Raw genomic sequence first — 19,239 nt, forward strand, 5'->3', positions numbered from 1 at the left:
TGTTTTTTAGAGGGGAAACTGGGAAGGGAGAAATTTACATGTACATAAAGAAAATATCTAATAAAAAATAATAATAAAAAAAATAAAAAATAAAAAATAAATAAAATAAAAAAAAAGAGAGATACTTGTCTGGTCTCAAGTGAAGAAGGTGGTGCTATGAAATCATTGGCATCTTCCCTGAGCTCTCTGTTGACCACATCCATCTAAATCTAAAAGATAACAGGTACTAATGATGCTACCTATGTAGGTTAAAAGCCTTATCCTGGAAAGTAACCCATTCTCATGAAAACTCATGAGTTTTTCTTTTCTTTAGGTTTTTTGTTTTTTGTTTTTGTTTTGTTTTGTTTTGTTTTTTGGAATTCACTGTGATTAAAAATAGTTTTAATATCATTTTTCCATCACTATTCTGTTTTATGTTTAGATCCTCTTTTCATAGAAACAGAATAAAAGTCTCCCTTTCAAGAACTAGTATTATGATTTTATATTTTCCCCTTTGCTCTTAATTGGTTTAAAACAGAGTACATCAAAAATCTCACAAAGACCACTGGATAGAGAGGAACTGCAAAGGCCTGCAGTGGACTTTAACTTACCACGATGATACAAGTGACTTAACAACTAATTTATTTCACTTATGTGTATTTAAAAAATTAGCCTAGCAGCTTTGATCCAAGTCATGATACCCTGAAAATAATTACAAGTGTTATAATTTCTGCTGATATTTTGTATTCACCTGTGATGACTCTTTTCGTACATGAAAATACCCTCATGATACATGCTCAGTAACCAAACGCAAAATGTGGGTGAAAAGAAATCTAGTTCTTCCCCATGTGGGTGAATAGCTTGTATCTCAATCATAATGTTTTATTACCCATATCATTGTCCTAGGCTGACAGAATTTATAGACAGTGATAAAATTAGCTTTCCCTTTTCAGATATTTCATCCACAGTATCCATGCTGCTGACTTTCAGAACTACTGCATTTTATTTGTTCAAAAAACAATTCCCAGTTTTATTTTATCAAGGTTTTCGCACATTTACAACCTTATATCATGAGAAATTTAAGATGAAAATGTCTGTATACCACATTTCCTGTATCCACTCCTCTGTTGAGGGACATTTGGGTTGTTTCCAGTTTCTGGCTATGATAAATAAGGCTGCTATGAACATAGTGGAACATGTGTCCTTATTACATGTTAGAGCATTTTCTGGGTATATGCCCAGGAGTAGTAAGTATAGTTGGATCCTCAGGTAGAACTATGTCCAATTTCCTGACTAACTGCCAAACTGATTTCCAGAGTGGTTATACCAGCTTGCAATCCAAATAGCAATGAAGGAGTGTTCCTCTTTATACACAACCTTGCCAGCTTCTGCTGTCACCGGAGTTTTTGATCTTAGCAATTCTGACTGGTGTGAGGTGGAATCTCATGGTTGTTTTGATTTGCATTTCCCTGGTGAGTAAGGATGTGGAACATTTCTTTAGGTGCTTCTCAGCCATTTAGTATTCCTCAGTTGAGAATTCTTTGTTTAGCTCTGTACCCCATTTTTAATAGAGTTATTTGATTCTCAGGAATCTAACTTCTTGAGTTCTTGGTATATATTGGATATTAGCCCTCTATCAGATATAGGATTGTAAAGATCTTTTCCCAATCTATTGGTTGCTATTTTGTCCTATTGACAGTGTCTTTTGCCTTACAGAATCTTTGTAATTTTATGAGGTCCCACTTGTCGATTCTTGACCTTAGAGCATAAGCTATTGGTGTTCTGTTCAGGAATGGAGTACTACTTAGCTATTGAAAACAATGAATTCATGAAATTCTTAGGGAAATGGATGTATCTGGAGAATATCATCCTGTGTGAGGTAACCCAATCACAGAAGAATAAACATGGTATGCACTCTCTGATAAGTGGATATTAGCCCAGAAGCTCAGAATACCCCAAATACAATCCACAAACCACAAGAAACTCAAGAAGAAGGAAGACCAAAGTGTGGATACTTCGTCCTTTCTTAGAAGGGGGAAAAAATACCCATGGAAGGAGTTACAGAAACAAACTATGGAGCAGAGACTGAAAGATGGGCAATCCAGAGACTCCTCCATCTGGGAATCCTTCCCATATTCAGTCATCAAACCCAGACACTATTGTGGATGCCCACAAGTGCTGGCTGACAGGAGCCTGATATAGCTATCTCCTGAGAGGCTCTGACAGTGCCCGACTAATACAGAAATAGAGGCTCACAGCTATCCATTGGACTGAGCACAGGGTCCCCAGTGAAGGAGCTAGAGAAAGGACCCAAGAAGCTGAAGGGTTTGCAGGCCCTTAGGACAAACAACAATATGAACTAACTAGTACCGTCAGAGCTCCCAGGGACTAAACCACCAACCACAGAGTATACGTGGTGGGACTCATTGCTCCAGCAGCATATGTATAGTAGAGGATGGCCTAGTCAGTCATTAATGGGAGGAGAGGCCCCTTGGTCCTGTGAAGGTTCTATTCCCCATTGTAGGGGAATGCCAGAGCCAGTAAGCAAGAGAGGGTGGGTTGGTGAGAAGAGGGATGGGGGAGGGAACAGGTTTTTGTTGTTGTTGTTTTCCAGAGGGGAAACCAGGAGAGGATATATTATTTGAAATGTAAATAAAGATAATATCTAATTAAAAAAAAAAGAAAGAAAATGCCTGTGTACTCATTGGTTAAATAAGAGAGACTTGATGAGAATTGTTCTTCAGTCCTGTTGTCTGTTTTACATGTGGAGGGAAGGGATGTTTGCTGATGTTCCCCCAAGAAAAGTCACACCACAGTAGGAGAAGACCATGTAAACAATTTGGTGGTGTTTCACTAAGGAAATCATGGGCAAAAATCGAATAATTCAACTTTTTTGTTATAAAATTATTGGAACTATTTTCTCTAAAACCATAGTAATCACAAATAGAAAGTCAAGATGATTTTGAACAGTTACAGAACCTCCATCATTCACAATAAAGCATACAGAAGAATCGAGGAAAACACTGTTGGCTAGCATTGGCTAGCATGAACTGGAATTTAGTTCCATCAGACTGCTACAATACTTCAAGAAGAATTTTAGCATAGTCAACATCAGTAAAACTATATATGTCAAAATCCCACATAATTTATTGATTATTTCTTTTTTCATGAATTTTTATATATAGAGTCTAGTATGTCTTAGAGAATTTTTTACCCTAGCTTTAAAAAACTGACTTTCGCTTTGACTATTTCAACTGTGTACATGATAATTCTAGTCACATTCCTTCCAACCCTCCCTTATCCTTTGATTCTTAATGTCTTACAGCAGTGACACTCCCTTGAACATGTAGAAGAGGGGACTGATAAATTATAATTTTGGTTATTTGAAATTAAATTTTAGAAAAAAATATACTTACCTCTTTTTTGTTCAACAAAAACATGAATTATGTAGAAGTGAGTTACACTAAAAATAAGCCTATAAATGGAAAATTAAAGTGAAACAAGATATTAAAACATGTAAAATATTATTTTGATTAGAATATATGATTGTTAGTGGTAGATCAAATGTGATTTTATACTATGCACACACACACAGATAGATAGATAGATAGACAGACAGATAGATAGATAGGAACATGCACTCTCACATATTATATATACTCTTCAATTCATGGTCACATACATACACATAAGTCTTAAATTTTCGATTTTGTAACATAAAAGCAAGATTTTCTAGAGACTCTTAACTCTGAACTTGGTAAATAAAGCTAGTGACATTTTTGATAAGACTGCATTGGCTGCACTTTAGTCTGAGTTGGTAGCACAGAAACAGGTTGGTAGCATAGTATCAAAGCATTAAAATACACATATAAAAGTAGGGAAGAATCAAAGTAAAGGGACTCAGATATGAAGATTTTTGATGATCTATCTCATTTGAGGGGCAGATTTTAAATTACTCAAAGAATGAATAAATTGCACATCATTTCTGCTTTATGACTGGAAGCGTGAACTGAATGTCCACTAACTCTCTTTCTTTACGCTGAGCTTTTGAGTGCTTTCTTGTTAGTTATAGAGCTTTTGAAGTTAAATCCTTGACAGGTAGAGAGTACTTACATTCTCTATAAAATAAATGCACAGGTGTGTGTTTTAGATATTCAGCAGACTGGTGAAAAGGAAATGAATCCCATAGAGACAGGGGGATATGGTCAATATCGCAATGGTGTCTTAGTCCTCCTGAAACAGAATAGAAAGACATTAGGTAATTTTTCTGTGTTGGATGATTTTTTTTTAGTAGATTTCAAATGTAGATTATGACATAAATCGTGGTAAATGCTGAGAGAAGTACATAATATAGATTTATAAAAAATACAAACAAGAAAGAGCACAAGGGATCTCGAGTTTGGAGAGACATTGAAAATATACATGACTAATTAAAGCATTTTTGATACTACAGTGGAGTACTTTAGTCTTTTAAACTGAATTTAAAAAGTCAGAATTTAATGATGCTTGCTGATTTACTAAAATAGTAAGTAAACAATATCTTTGTAAGCAATACATTTATAGTTTTTAATAATAAGTAGAAGTAAACTTTATGTAGTAAAACATTTCTAACTTGTAATAAAAATATTCCATCTCCATAAAACATCAAGAATATATAATACACACAATGGACAAAGAGCTTACACTATTAGATAGTCAAATACATCAAACATGATATCAAAATATAAAAGACAAGATTTAAAGTCACGTGTCAGTTTCTACTCTATAATACTATTATTATAACAATAGATAGTATATATACATAATATATAACATAACTAATATAATATACTATTCCCACTAGTATAATAGTGAGAATGGTATCTTGGAAATCAACTGAATCCCTAAAATTCCCATTGCTCTCCTGCACTCTACTCATTGATTTTGAGATTGTCTTTCTACTTATGAAGAAATGGAGGGAAGAAACAAAGAAGTTACAGGCATCTTTTGTTACCGCCCCTCCGTCCAGCGGAAATAAGGAGGCAACAATGAGCTCTTCTCCAAACAGTTTAATCAGGAACCTTGTAATCTTGCTTCTTACATCTTACTTATTTCTATCTTACTTCTTACATCTTACTACTTACATCTTACTACTTTCTTCTTACTTACTCCTATTCCCTACATCTTACTTCTATTCCTATTCTTACATACATCTTACTTCTATCCTTACATCTTACTTCTATCCTTAAACCTTACTTCTATTCCCTACATACTTACTCCTAATTATCTCCAGCCCCCAGCCCTTGTTGCTGCCCCTCCGTCCAGCGGAAATAAGGAGGCAACAACGAGCTCTTCTCCAAGCAGTTTAATCATGAACCTTCATTTTTACTTCTTCTTACTAATCCCCCTAGCCCTCAGCCCTCACGGGTTAAATACTTTCCCTGGTCCCAATCAGTATCAGCTACGTGGCAAAGCATAATAGGCTGCGGGAAAATCATGCCAGCTTGCATCACAAACTGAGGCACTCAGCTTTTCCAACTAAGGGCTTGATTATCAATGCTCTCTGCTCTGGCTGGAGACCAGGTGTTCAATATATATATATATATACCATATATATATATATATATATATATATATATGGTGGCAGATGTGGCTCCCCACCATCTTTCTTTGATTTTAAATATAAATTTTAATGTACAGAGCAGGAAGTAATTCTGGAAGTACAATTTTCAATGGCAGAAGCTATAGTTTTGAAAGAATAACAGGTTTTTAAAATATTTACTTTTATTTTGGTATTTATCTGTATGAGTGTATGCCAGGTGTGTGAAGTTAACACACACACACACACACACACACACACATACACAGCAGCCAGAAGAAGGTATTAAATTCTCTAGAGCTTGAGTTACAGTTGTCAACCATTGCCACAGTTGCTCAGAACAAAACTCAGGTCCTCTAGGGGAGGATTGAGTCTTCTTAATTCTGAACTATGTCCCCAGCCCTGAGTTACTTTACTAAACAACATAAGGAGGATGTAGATAATGATGTAAAACAAGTCCTAGCAGGCCATGATAATGATGACACACAGAGTTCATACTATTCAGAGACTGAAAATCAGACTACCTTTGCTTTCTGTTGTCACCATTGGAGGAGTTTCATGCAACAGAGAATTAATCATTGTCCTATAATTCAGAGAAAGGAAGTGCCAGCCATTGGCAAGAAGACCACTGAAATCAGTGCATTGTAAGATGTGGCTTTTCTTCAGAGGGAAGTACTTCCTTTTTTTTTCAAGTCACAGAAGAAAAAATTTTTCTTTTTTATTAGATATTTTCTTTATTTACATTTCAAATGATATCTCCTCTCCCAGTTTCCCCTCTGGAAAAATAAAAAACAAAAAACAAAACAAAACAAAACAAAAAAAACAAAACCTGTTCCTTCGCCTCTCCCTCTGCTCACCAACTCACCCTCTCCCACTCCCTGAACCTGGCATTCCCCTACACTGCCGCATAAACTTTCTCAGGATCAAGGGCCTCTCTTCCCATTGATGAATGACTTGGCCATCCTCTGCTACATATGCTGCTGGAGCCATGAGTCCCACCATGTGTACTCTTTGGTTGGTGGTTTAGTCCCTAGGAGGTCTGAGGGTTCTAGTTAGTTCATATTGTTGTTTGTCCTAAGGGCCTGCAAACCCTTCAGCTCCTTGGGTCCTTTCTCTAGCTCCTTCAATGGGGACCCTGGGCTCACTCCAATGGGCGGCTGTGAGCCTCTGTTTCTGTATTAGTCCAGCACTGTTAGAGCCTCTCAGAAGATAGCTATATCAGGCTCCTGTCAGCCAGCACTTGCTGGCATCCACAATAGTGTCTGGGTTTGATGATTGAATATGGGAAGTATTCTGAAGTGGAACAGTATCTGGATTGTCCTTCTTTTAGTCTTTCCTCCATAGTTTGTCTCTGCAACTTCTTCCATTGGTATTTTGTTCCCCCTTCTAAGAAGGAATGAATTATCCACACTTTGGTCTTCCTTCTTCTTGAGTTTCTTGTGGTGTGTGGATTGTATTTTGGGTATTCTGAGCTTCTGGGCTAATATCCACTTATGAGAGAGTGCATACCATATGTCTTCTTTTGTGATTGGGTTACCTCACTCAGGATGATATTCTCCAGATCCATCCATTTCCCTAACAATTTCATAAATTCAAAATAGCTGAGTAGTACTCCATTGTGTACTTCTATCAGAGCTTGAAAACAACAGAGGTGGAATGTAAGTGTTTTTGGAGGGCTTTGTTTTGCTAGAGGCAGGACAATCAGAAGCCTGGGTACTATCAGTGTACAGATGATTTTTCTGAAGGAATAAACCAATAACTATGCTCAATGCAAAAATTAAACAGCAAGTATGAACATAAATACTATGGCCATTGTTAAGCCCCCCATGAATGTACTTTATTAGAAAGTAGTTGCATTAAATGAATCTGTTCCTTTTCACATTGATGTGTTGCAAATTCATCATTGGGTTCAGGACCGTAATGTAACTATAGATTCATAATGAGCTTTTGGATGTCAGAAAGTAACTAATTTCTGCCCACAACCTCAAAAAAGAGGTAGAGAAAAAGCAAGAAAAGGAGAGAAGGAAGAAGGGAAGGAAAGAGGGAAGGAAAGAAGGAAGGAAGGAAGGGAAGAAGGAAGGAAGGAAGGAAGGAAGGGAAGAAGGAAGGAAGGAAGGAAGGAAGGGAAGAAGGAAGGAAGGAAGGAAGGAAAGAAGGAAGGAAGGAAGGAAGGAAGGAAGGAAGGAAGGAAGGAAGGAAGGAAGGAAGGAAGGAACCACACAAGCAAGCAAGGGAGGAAGATCAGATATTGATACTGGCTAACAAAGATTTCGTTAGGTTTTATGTAATATAAGACTTATTTTCGCTATTCATGTTAAGAACAATTTGTTCCTGCTGTAATCCATTGGGTTGAATTCTAGAAGACATTTCTATATTTTTCTTTTTTCTGTAACTTTCTATTCTAATATGTTTTTGGAATAGAAAATAAAGTCAGTGCTTTCAAAAATGCTAACAGTGCATCTTGAGAAATTATTTACTTCTTGTTTTCCTAATTTCACAGACTTGCATTTTTGGCTCCTGGCATACAGCTTGTCACTATTGCCAGGTTTATGTCTCTTTCAAATTCATCTTCATAGAAGTCTACTATGGTCTTCAATTCCATCATTCAGCTGAAAATTTACAAACCAAACAATTTAAGAACACATTCGCAGTTCTGGGCCACTCAATAGCAATGAGCTGCCTTTCTTGGGCTGCCCGGCTAGTTCAGGTTCATAGATTTAGAAATCAGACATTCTGTAGGCTTGCTCTTATTACTTGTCCTAAGTAGAGTCATCCTTCTCTTCAGATTTGATCACTATCACAATAGAATCTATTTTGATACTTCCACTCATAGTAAAGTTCATATCAACATCTCCAGTGGATACAGAGCTTGGGTAGCCTAAAGCTATCTAAACATCATTGTGTGGAAAACTCAACTTGCTTCTTTTTTTTTAATTTATTTTTTATTTTTCATCAGATATTTTCTTTATTTACATTTCAAATGTTATCCCCTTTCCTGGTTTCCCCTCTGAAAACATCCTATCCCCTCCCTGTTCTCCCTGCTTACCAACCCATCCACTCCTGCTTCCTGGCCCTGGTATTCCCCACACTGGGGCATAGAGCTTTCACAAGACTAACGGCCTTTCCTCCCATTGATGACCAACAAGGCCATTCTTTGCTAAAGATGAGGCTGGAGCCACAGGACCCTCCATGTGTATTCTTTGGTTGGTGATTTAGTTCTTGAGAGCCCTGGGGATAGTGGTTGGTTCATGGTGTTGTTCCTCTTATGGGGCTGCAAACCCCTTGATCTACCTTAGCAAACACTATTGTATTTTAGGATGGTGAGATCATTAATAGAATTATAGATCCTCCTTTTTTTGCCCTCTCCTTGTTCCCTTGTCTCGAATTCATTGAAGTGAATCCATCTCTTCAGACTGTCAAACGGCAGCTATATATACTTTTCTACAATCCATTGTGATCATACTCTGTTTCCCCTCTCACCTACATAATTGATTACATTCTGTATTTAAATTATATATACTATGAACTCTGCATGTATGCATTTAATATATTTGTTTCAAGGTATTCTTATTTTACCATTCTTTACAAAAATTGATGTCTCACATTATCATTAAGATGATATTAACAGCCTTGGCAGGGTTTTTGAAACCCCTGATGATCTGGGCCTTACTTGTTACATTTCCAGGTGTGCTGAACTTATTAGCTCACTTGCTTTTTTTGTGAAATAAAATTATAGCTTTAAAGAATCAATCATTTGGTTTCCTTTTCATCTTCATGCTCTAGCACAGCCTCTATAAACCCATTTCTGGAGTAGAATAATTTATCAAAGTATAATATCCACCCACTTTGAACTTTTTGTAAAATGGCCTAGGCTCTCTTGCTCTGTTTGTAAAGATTTTTGGCTACTGTTTCAATCTGCACTGAGATCATACTTCATTGATATTACTTCTGTATCCAGCCAAGGTGAAGTGAAGGTATGGATTTAGTTCCAAGTATGAAGGCACTGCAAGATGTTATAAAGTATATAAATACAGGGGAATAAAGGAAATGGCCTTCTGAGTCCAGAAGGTATTTATCAAAGAAACATATACCCACCTAAGGAAGTCATCCTGTGCCTGAAAAAGGGCAAAGGTGTTGGTATCAGGACCTCTGAAACCCATGACATCACATAGGCTGGATCCAATCACCTGTTGCCAAGGCAATAGCCACCATATTCCCAGAATCCACTTGGTTCACCGGCCACCTTTACCTGTAATTACAACATCACCCATATAGAGAAAGGTCCCCCTGTTCTATCTCTCTCTCTTCCCCTTTCTCTTTCAACCATCAACTTGCCCCTCTCTCAACAGACCTTACATGGCCTGGTGTAGTCCTTCTGAAGCCACGCAACGTTCAAGATTATAACAGGAGGAGCCAAGTAGAGAGATGAGATCAATTTGATTTAGGGAGAGAGATTCTGAGTTTCAGAGAGACAACAGTGACTGGAATACATGGAATGTATGTTTTTCAAAATGGAAGAGCTGTGCAGAGATGTTGAAAGACTGGAGAATCTTAGAATGAGGGCAGTTAATAGAAATGTATGTATAATATGTAACCTTTACTTAAAGAAGGCATAGGAAGTCTCTGTGAGCCAGGAATGTGGACTGGTCAGTTCCAGGAACAGGATAGTGGTCAGCTATTAAGAAGATTACATGGCCCAGAATAAGGAACAGGACAACCGTCACCCATTGAGAAGATAGCATTGACCAAACCACAGGATATTGGTCATCTAATTAGTCCTAGGAGCAGTCAGCCATTAAGAAGATAGCGTTGACCAAACCACATTCCTCTAGACAATGAGTGTGCAGGATGACTTCCTTGTGACCTGACTCAGCCAGGTAGTGGGTTCCTTTAGAATTTTCCATTGTTCCCTTGTTATGTTTCCCTGGTAACCCCTTCACCCCCCTAGTTTGTGGTTTTTTCCTTTAAATACCACTTACTCCTTGTGCTTGTGGTCGAACCCCTCTGGCCTGCCAGGCTATGAGTTCGACCCCAGATCTGGAATAAACCTCATGTGATTACAGCAAGTTCGGTCTCTCGTGAGTCATTGGGTGGTCGCGTCATCCCGAGACATGAATAAGGCTCTCCCCAGTTCTGGGGGTCTTTCAATGTCATTGCTATAAATATCACAGTTCCAAGGGCAGCATGAAAATATTATGATGTCATGCCAATCAATACAAAAGTGATCCCTAAAATAAGAAGATACTATAATTACATATCATGAAAGTATAATTTTTCTGTATAGAAAATTTGTATCCTATGTGGAATTAGTGTGTGTGTGTGTGTGTGTGTGTATGTGTGTATATGAATGAATGAATATATTGGATACATATATGAATGAATATATATGAATATATTGAATATATATGAATGGATATATAGATAGATACATGTAGATATCATACATATATAGTTAGCTTTATATATAGATATTATACTTATATAGATATTATACATACAAAAGCTAGCTCTCAGGGAGGGAAGTTTTGGGTCAAATACAACTACAATCCTCCAAGAATTGTCTCCAAACAATGTGGTATCTTTAATAATAGGGATTTACATTTATCTCTTTGGACATAACCAAGAGCATTATAAATAGGATTGCAAAGTCAATCATCAATGGGAGGAGAGGCCTTTGGCCCTGTGAAGGTTCTGTGCCCCAGTGTAGGTGAATGCCAGGGCTAATAAGTGGGAGAGTGTGGGGTGGCAAGCAGGGAGAGGAGGGAGGCAACAGGGGTTTGTTCTTGTTGTTTTTTGCTTTTTTTGTTTTTGTTTTTGTTTTTTTGGGTTTTTTTTTTTGGAGGGGAAACTGGGAAAGGAGAAATCATATGACACGTAAATAAAGAAAATATCTAATAAAAATATGGTAAAAAAATATCCTATATGGTTTTGTTATTGTCTTAGACTTCCTTAACCAATAACTACAAAGGAAGTTTCTCATATAACCAATATATATATATATATATATATATATGTGTATATATATATATACATATATATATGTATATGTATATATATATACATATACAAAATAATACTTATATATGACATATATTTATGTGAATATACATACTCTTATATATATTATTTATAACTGTAAGGTAGTAACTGTAGGTAGTTATAAAACAATTGACTACCTTTGGCTATTTCTAACATCATTCATGTTTCTCTTCCCTCCTCCATCTTTCTCCTTCAACATTGTTCTCCCTTCCCCTCTACCACTGAACTCTCACCCCCCCACATTTTGTCATTTTTTTCTTGTGTAGCTTTTATTCTGCTATCTACCCCTACTCCCCACTTCTGAGATTCCCCTTTTTCTTTTCTTGGCTTCTGAAGGTACTACAGATTAAGTATTCACATGTAGAGATTTGGAGCTAGAAACCACACATGAGAGAGGATGTGAAGTTTTTCTCTCCATTTACATCCAATTTTCTTTAGAGCTGAATACTATTCCATTGAGAAAAATGATCCACATTTTCATTATCTATTCATTGTCTGAAGCACATTTGGACTATTTCCATTTCCTGGCTTAGTTAAGAACTTGACAGTGAGTATCAGTGAACAATTGTCCATGTCGTGGGATCTCTACATCTTTGTGTATATGCCACAAAGTGCATAGCCAGTCTTATGGCAGATTTATTTTTAGCTTTTTGAAGATTCCTCACAGTAATTTCCAGAGTGGCTACTCTGATTTGCAATGACAGACAATGTGGTTTCTGCTTTCCCCACAACCTGGTGAACATTTTCTCTCAGTAGTCTCCATTCTGATTGGAGTGAGATGAAATCTCTATGTCATTGTAGTTTGAATTTGGTGTAGATATCTGGCATCACATTTGTTGGTTGCATGATCTGTCCTCTGGTCACTATTTGCCACTCTGGGTCTTAGCTAAGTGGGACAGCTATGAGGACTTATGAAGTGGCAATTTCTGGTTTTGTTGCAGACTCAGTTGTGTCATGTGATGTTTTTCTAGAAACTGTCTTATGTAGGATGTTTCACTAAAGCAGATGTGAGAGAATGTTTTGCTTAGAATAGACACCTGGTGTTTTGCTGGAAGGTGCCTGGTGAAAGGGCATGAGACATTTTCAGGAGTGGACACTAGAGAGGATATGTCATGTTTTGAAAGACTATAAGTATAACCCAACAGATTGTGGATGATGCTATTGCATTGATCCATGTTGCTACTCCTCTGGTCATTATTAGACTTCACTGAGGCTTGTCTTCACTGAGGCTTGTCTTCAATGACATCACTTTTGCATTGGTTCACCTTGCTTTCTTCACTGATCTTCACTAGTCATAACTTTGTGACATCATTTCTATCACAGAACTTCTGGTGGTATCCTGGCTGCTTCTTGCTGCTTCTGAAGACTCATGCTCATCAACAGAGCCTTGTGGTTTCTTCTTTATCAAGCCATTGTTTCTGATTCATGTTTAATGTTTGCCTGGTAGACTGTAATACAGCTACTAATTTGTGTTTGGTGTTTTGCTAGTGGACTAGACTGCTGATGGAGAAGATTGGAATCTCCCCAATGAACTATTTCTAGCCCTCTATTTCCTATTAACTTTTCTTATACTTCTGGTGGGTATTAGGGAGGTTGAAGTGTTAAAGAACCACAATTAAAGTAGTTTTGAAAAATCTAAGCCTATAGTCCCCTAGTCCCAGGTAAGTGTGGTAGCTGAGTGGTCCCTGATAAAGAGATGTTCTGCAGGTTGGTAAGGAGGTAGAGATGAAGGAAGATGGGGTAAATGAAAAGGCTAAAAGCAATAGGAGCAAAGAACTATGGAGATTCTGAACCCTGTTAGCACCAACTGGCCAAATCCTAAGAAGATGGTATATGCTATTCTTTAAAAAATGCAATTCATGTATGCTTTCTGTTTCACTACAAAAAGATAAATAATAACCCCATGAGGTAAATGTATGTGTTAATTAGATAAATTCAACTATTGTACAATATGTGTCTGCTTCAAAACACCACAAAATGGACAGTAAGAACATGCAATTTTGTCAATCAATTCAAAATAGCAAATTGGAAACTGAAGACCATCCAGGGGAAACTGAAAAACTCAGATTCTGATAGCTCCAAAAAAAGGGCCATTTCTATGCCTCGCAGATTGATGCAGACTAATTATACCTCGGAGACTGAAATAAATAAAGCAGCAGATTAACAAGTGTGAATGTAACATTTGAAAATGAAAAGTTTGCTTTAATGACTGAGTCAGACAATTTCATTAACAAAATGCATGCTCGATGATGTATTTTAAACCTCACTGTCACAAAATGAGAAAATTGTCAGACTCATTACTATCTACAGATGTTTTGTGTAAATTTTAAACTGTACAAAGAAATTGATGTTTCTGTGTCTATAAGCCATCTGTCATATTTTATTAATCTGTCAGTTTTTTGCATAAGCCATCTGTCAATTTTTTTGTTGCCAAATAAGGTGATTTAACCTAAATAGATATCACATTAATTGAGTTTACAAATAAATTAAGTATGCTCTATTTCTTCATTATCAGGAAATGTAATAAGTTTGTACTGAGAATACCTTTCTCCTTTCTACTATCCTTTGCTTTGATTTTTAGCTTTTATTGCTAAGTGATGTTGGCTTCTAGATTCCCAAACTTCTACTCTTAAATTTTAATACAGTGAACCCCAAGTCTGACGAAATGTCTGTCTTCTGTTGCATAATATCCTCCTTTTCAGCTGCTGACTCTGTTCTTCTTGGGGTCAGGATCCATAATGGCTACTCTCCACTGTCTGCAGTTCAGCCACTACTTACCTGCCTTTACCCAACAGATTACCAAGTCTAGCTTTTCTGAGTTGAATCACATCTCCCCCTGGGCTGGATTCCTTGTGGAATGTGGAAGCTCTCCAACTTGGTTTTCTTTTTAAGACCTCTCCAGTGACATCACTTGTGTCTATAAAACCATTTGTTTTTTTAGTTCTGTGCCACCAAGTCTACTCAGAAAACTAAAGTTGGTTTACATCCTCTCTTAGTTCACTCCAGTTTTTGCCCACTTCTAACCACTGTCTTCTTAGAAAAAAAATAAAATGGATACTGTGCTGAGGAATCATTGAAATTTTCTTAATGTGCACTATCAGAATAGAAATGATGTCCTCTGGTCCAAACCTCTCCTAAATATACATGTTGCTTTTCATATTCCCTTTACCACATCCAAGTTCTGGCTTCTGTTAAAAAAAAAAAAAAAAAAAGAATAAATTTATCAAAGCCTTCTCTGTCTTCTTTCAAATTTCTAGGAAACAGATATTTGATAATAACTTATGCCCCAAACTGTAACCTTAAAACTGAAGCAAACCTGTTTATCGCAAACCTGTTTATCAGGGCATATTTAAACTGTATAAAGTACAATGATTTTATGACTATTTGGTGCAGTTTTTTTTTCCAGTTATTCTTCCTCCCTCCCTCTCTCTCTCTCTCTCTCTCTCTCTCTCTCTTTCTGTGTGTGTGTCTGTGTGTGTTGCTCTTTCTTCTCTCATAGCAGTATAATAGAGGGAACTAGTCATGTTATGAGCTGTCTTAAATAGAGTGTCTATGACCAGCCTCCAATGAGAAACATATTCCCCGGAGTGACTTGACTTTGGAGTATCTCCTGACTCTGGCATTCTTATATTCCCTGGAATAGTCTAAGGACTCAGCTAATCTGCCATGATTCTGGCCCAGAGACACCTACATAATAAACAGATTTGAAGCCACTAAATTTTATGTTAGCAATTTTTACAGTAAAAAAAAAAAATAATAATCTATAATTTTATAATAATTTATAGATCAAGAAAATATACTAAACGAATTCTCATATTGCATGTAAATCCCCTGCTAATATTTGTTGCAGCCGACAGTGGCTACAAACCGGGTCTCTGGAAGAAAAGAAAGGGGCCTGGGAAGACAGAGGAGTTGGACAGTGAGAAGAATAATGGGACTGACTCAAAAGTTCTGATCAGAGTCCAATGTGGATTTTGAACCTGTGAATTAAGTAGGCAGGTAAAACCCTTCCCCCAGTAAGCCAGGATCTTGTGGCCAAATTAGCATCTATTTGCTAGCAGAAACTCGCCAGGTGAAAGTACTCAGGAACTCAGCAGGTGGTGGCTCCTAGCAGGAACTTCAAGAGAGGCAGGGAAGTAGCAGAACAAAAAAGGTTTGTTTATCTCAGGAAGCCTCACCTCTGGTGGGATGGCTGCTTTGTGGTAAGGTGAGGTCTGATTCATCCAGCTTTTGGCTGAGGGAGGTTACAAATATTCATTAGTATTCCATTGCTGATTTGGATCATAAGGGATTATAAATTTCATTATATATTAAGTATCATATTCATCCATTCAAGGAAGAAAATACACTGTCCACATGTGGTCTTGAAAGGCTGGAGAATCTTAGAATTTAAAATGAGGGCATTTAATAGAAATGTATGTATAATGTGTAACCTTTACCTAAAAGGGGGCATGGGAAACCTCTGTATCAAGCCAAAAATGTGAAGTAGGTAGTTCCAGGAACTTGGCTAACTCAGAGCCTCAGGGCTCTGGTTCCCGATACCTGCCCCTCCTGAATGATCCACAATGAGGGCGGAACTAGGAATGAAGGTCTACTGGTTTATGAGACTCTCCATCCTGTCTACCAGTAGATGAAGATTACATTCCTAGAATGAATATGTTCCTCTCCCTAACTGAATACCTTGGGCTGTGTCCCTCTAAAATTTTCCACTGTTTTTATGTTATGTTTCCTTGGTAAACCTCTCCCCGCCCCCAGCTTGTGATTTTTACCTTTAAATACCTCTCATTTCTTGTGTTCGCGGTCGAACTCCTGGCCAGCATGGTCACGAGATCGACCCCGGTACTGGCCTATCTCAAAGCAAGTTCGGTCTCTCGTGAGTCATTGGGTGGTTGCGTCATTCCGAGACTTGAGTAAGGATCTCCCCAGTTCTGGGGGTCTTTCAGCCTACATCAAGAACCAACTTGAAGGATGAGGGTGACTTAATAGTGCACTTATTCTCTGGAAACAGGCAAAGCTATGGCTGGCTTAGTCTGAGAACAGCTCATGACACAACATCTCAAGAAGCCCATGTGTTCCTGTTATGATGAAACTTTCTATATCTGAGACTAAAGGAGCTGGGAATGACATGGGCAACACACATGCTTCTTCTTGTTGGCCATCCATTCTCATGGAGAAATTATATCTTTCAGAACTTTTATTTCATGTTTATTCCTGGTAAGAGTAGGAAAGTACAGGTGGTAATAGATAAAACCAAAAATGACTTGAGAATTCCATCATTAGGAAAACCACAATTCCATCTTTAGCTATGTTGCTCTGACAGTGAGAACAATTGCCTCTCAGCAGAGGACCAGCCTGAGGCCATATTCGTGCTGCTGAGTCTTACATAGCAAAAGTTCTAATAAAGAATTTTTAAAAATATATTATCACTAATAAACCTATAAATAAGTGCCAACTTCTAAAAGAGTGTCATCAGAATCTGGAATACCTATATAATATTATTGCTAGTGAAAGACCCCCAGAGCTAGGGAGACCCTCACTCAAGTCTCGGGACGACATGATCACCCAATAACTTACAAGAGACCGATCTTGCTGCAAACACATGAGGTTTACTTAGGGGCACAGGAGTTTGATGCAGAGCACAAGAAGTATAGGGTATTTAATGGAAAAAAAAAAACACAAACCAGGGTAATGAGGGGATAACCAAGGAAATATAACATAAAAACAGTGGAAAATTTCAGAGGGACCCAACCCATGATTTAGTCAGGGTCATGAGGAAAACATCCTGCATACTCATTATTCTCAAGAATGTGGTTTTATCATCGGCATTGTCATTCACTTTGTGGTTGGTCAGCCGGTCCTGGAACTAGCCTGCCTACATTCTCGTCTCATTTCAGAGAATATTTTCCATGCCCTTTAAGTAAAAGCTTATACACTATATATTTCTACTAAATGCTCTTTTCTTCTACCCTTCACTAGATTTAAATTTCATTTTTAGGTGAAGGATAAAATAAAATGTATGCTCTTATCTGATATGTTCTATTAAATGAGGTATACAGGTTCTCCCTGAAATTTACTGACAGACCAAATTGTAAGGAGGCTGGAAAATACCATGCTCATATATGGGCATTGGCCAATATTAAGCTATGTATGCAAGAATGGCTTACATTAAAACTGAAGCCATGGATTTTAATTAGTTACTAAATGTTTAATTATTTAATCAGTGTTTCATGATTAAACTAATATTTAAGGCTAAAAGCCTCAGGCTTTAAGAATTAATATTATCACAATCTATATCTATATTCACATGAGACAATTTAGATAACTCTAAGTTCTTAATAGGTATTAAAATTTGATATCATATGAGGTTTGCATTCAATGATTCATAAATATTTGTGGAAATAATGAATGATTTTAGTATTGACAGTCAATTGTAGTTGAATTTTAAAGTAGAAATAACCTGTTTTAAAATTTGGCTAATTGGAAAGCTCTTGCAGAAACATCACAAGTTCAATGCCTGCCTGTGATACTTGAACTGCTGTCAGTTCAACTACAGATTGGGCAACTTTGACTATCTCAAAATAAAAATCTGTAAGAGAGGCTAGGGGATGAAGCTTAGCAGTACTTGCCTAGCATCCATGAGGTCTTGGTAGGTTCAATCTCCAGTATTTAAAAAAATAAATTTTATATATGGAGAATAATTCATAATAGTTATCTTTTCAATTATGAATGAGAGGTGTATTAGTACAAAGTAAATAAGCATAAAGGAACAAGATAACACGTAGCAGATAGATTAGCAGAACATCAGATCAGGCACTTACATCATCCAATGAGAACAACTGAAAAAGTCATGTGGAAAAGGCCAGCCACAACTGGAATCATTAGAGATATTTCTAAGTGTGACAACATCACAACAGGCATTTTAAAATTTGAGATAAATACTACCTGATTCTTATGTTTTAGGAAGGTCAACATAGTACTATGTTTTATTTACCTTCCAAGTGTTCTCCAGGGCACAGTATTTTGATTAGAATAATTTACCTTTCTGTTTTCAAGAGTAAGGAAATTTTGGTCTTCTTTCTCCTTGTGACAAGATAGGGTTTCAACTCACTTCCAGACCAGAGTTCTTGGAGAATACTTTGGGACAACATGCTTGATCTGATATGGGAATGCCCATCCTGTTCCAAAGCCAGTTATCAGTAAGCTTAAACAGCATATGACAATTTATTAATATATGGTAATATGTATTATATAAATATATACACTTAATTAAAAATGAAAGTAAAGATTTGAAGATAATCAATAATAACATATTTAAAATATCCAGAACAGTAAATAGATATGTTAATTGACTTTATTTAAAATTTCCATTTCGATTACATATATCAAAGGGCCATATTATACCTCAGTACAATTATATTTTTCCTATTAAAATATTAATAAAACAAATTGTAGAATGTAATCATTTGTACTACTTCTAATCACTAGGTTTTACTCTTCTCTCCTAAAAAAGTATATATTTTCAAACACCAACATGTCAACCCTTATACCTAAATGAATGCAAAGATGCTGAAAGACCCCCAGAGCTAGGGAGATCCTTACTCAAGTCTCGGGATGACGTGACCATCCCATGACTCACGAGAGAC

At 36.9% G+C, this 19,239-nt stretch overlaps 1 long non-coding RNA gene across 1 annotated transcript in view; it reads right to left on the bottom strand.

Moving 5' to 3' along the window:
- Positions 1-10,132, bottom strand: part of LOC116089113 — a 21,322-nt gene extending 11,190 nt beyond the window's left edge. Inside the window, exons 1-4 of the long non-coding RNA XR_004118160.1 lie at positions 9,909-10,132; positions 9,653-9,806; positions 4,093-4,212; positions 3,396-3,454 (exon numbers count right to left, since the gene is read on the bottom strand). This is a non-coding gene — a long non-coding RNA (uncharacterized LOC116089113). The remainder of the gene's footprint in view (positions 1-3,395; positions 3,455-4,092; positions 4,213-9,652; positions 9,807-9,908) is intronic.
- Between the last annotated feature and the right edge of the window lie 9,107 nt (positions 10,133-19,239).

The sequence above is a fragment of the Mastomys coucha genome, unplaced genomic scaffold, assembly GCF_008632895.1.
Source record: "Mastomys coucha isolate ucsf_1 unplaced genomic scaffold, UCSF_Mcou_1 pScaffold14, whole genome shotgun sequence".
NCBI classification, from domain to species: domain Eukaryota; kingdom Metazoa; phylum Chordata; class Mammalia; order Rodentia; family Muridae; genus Mastomys; species Mastomys coucha.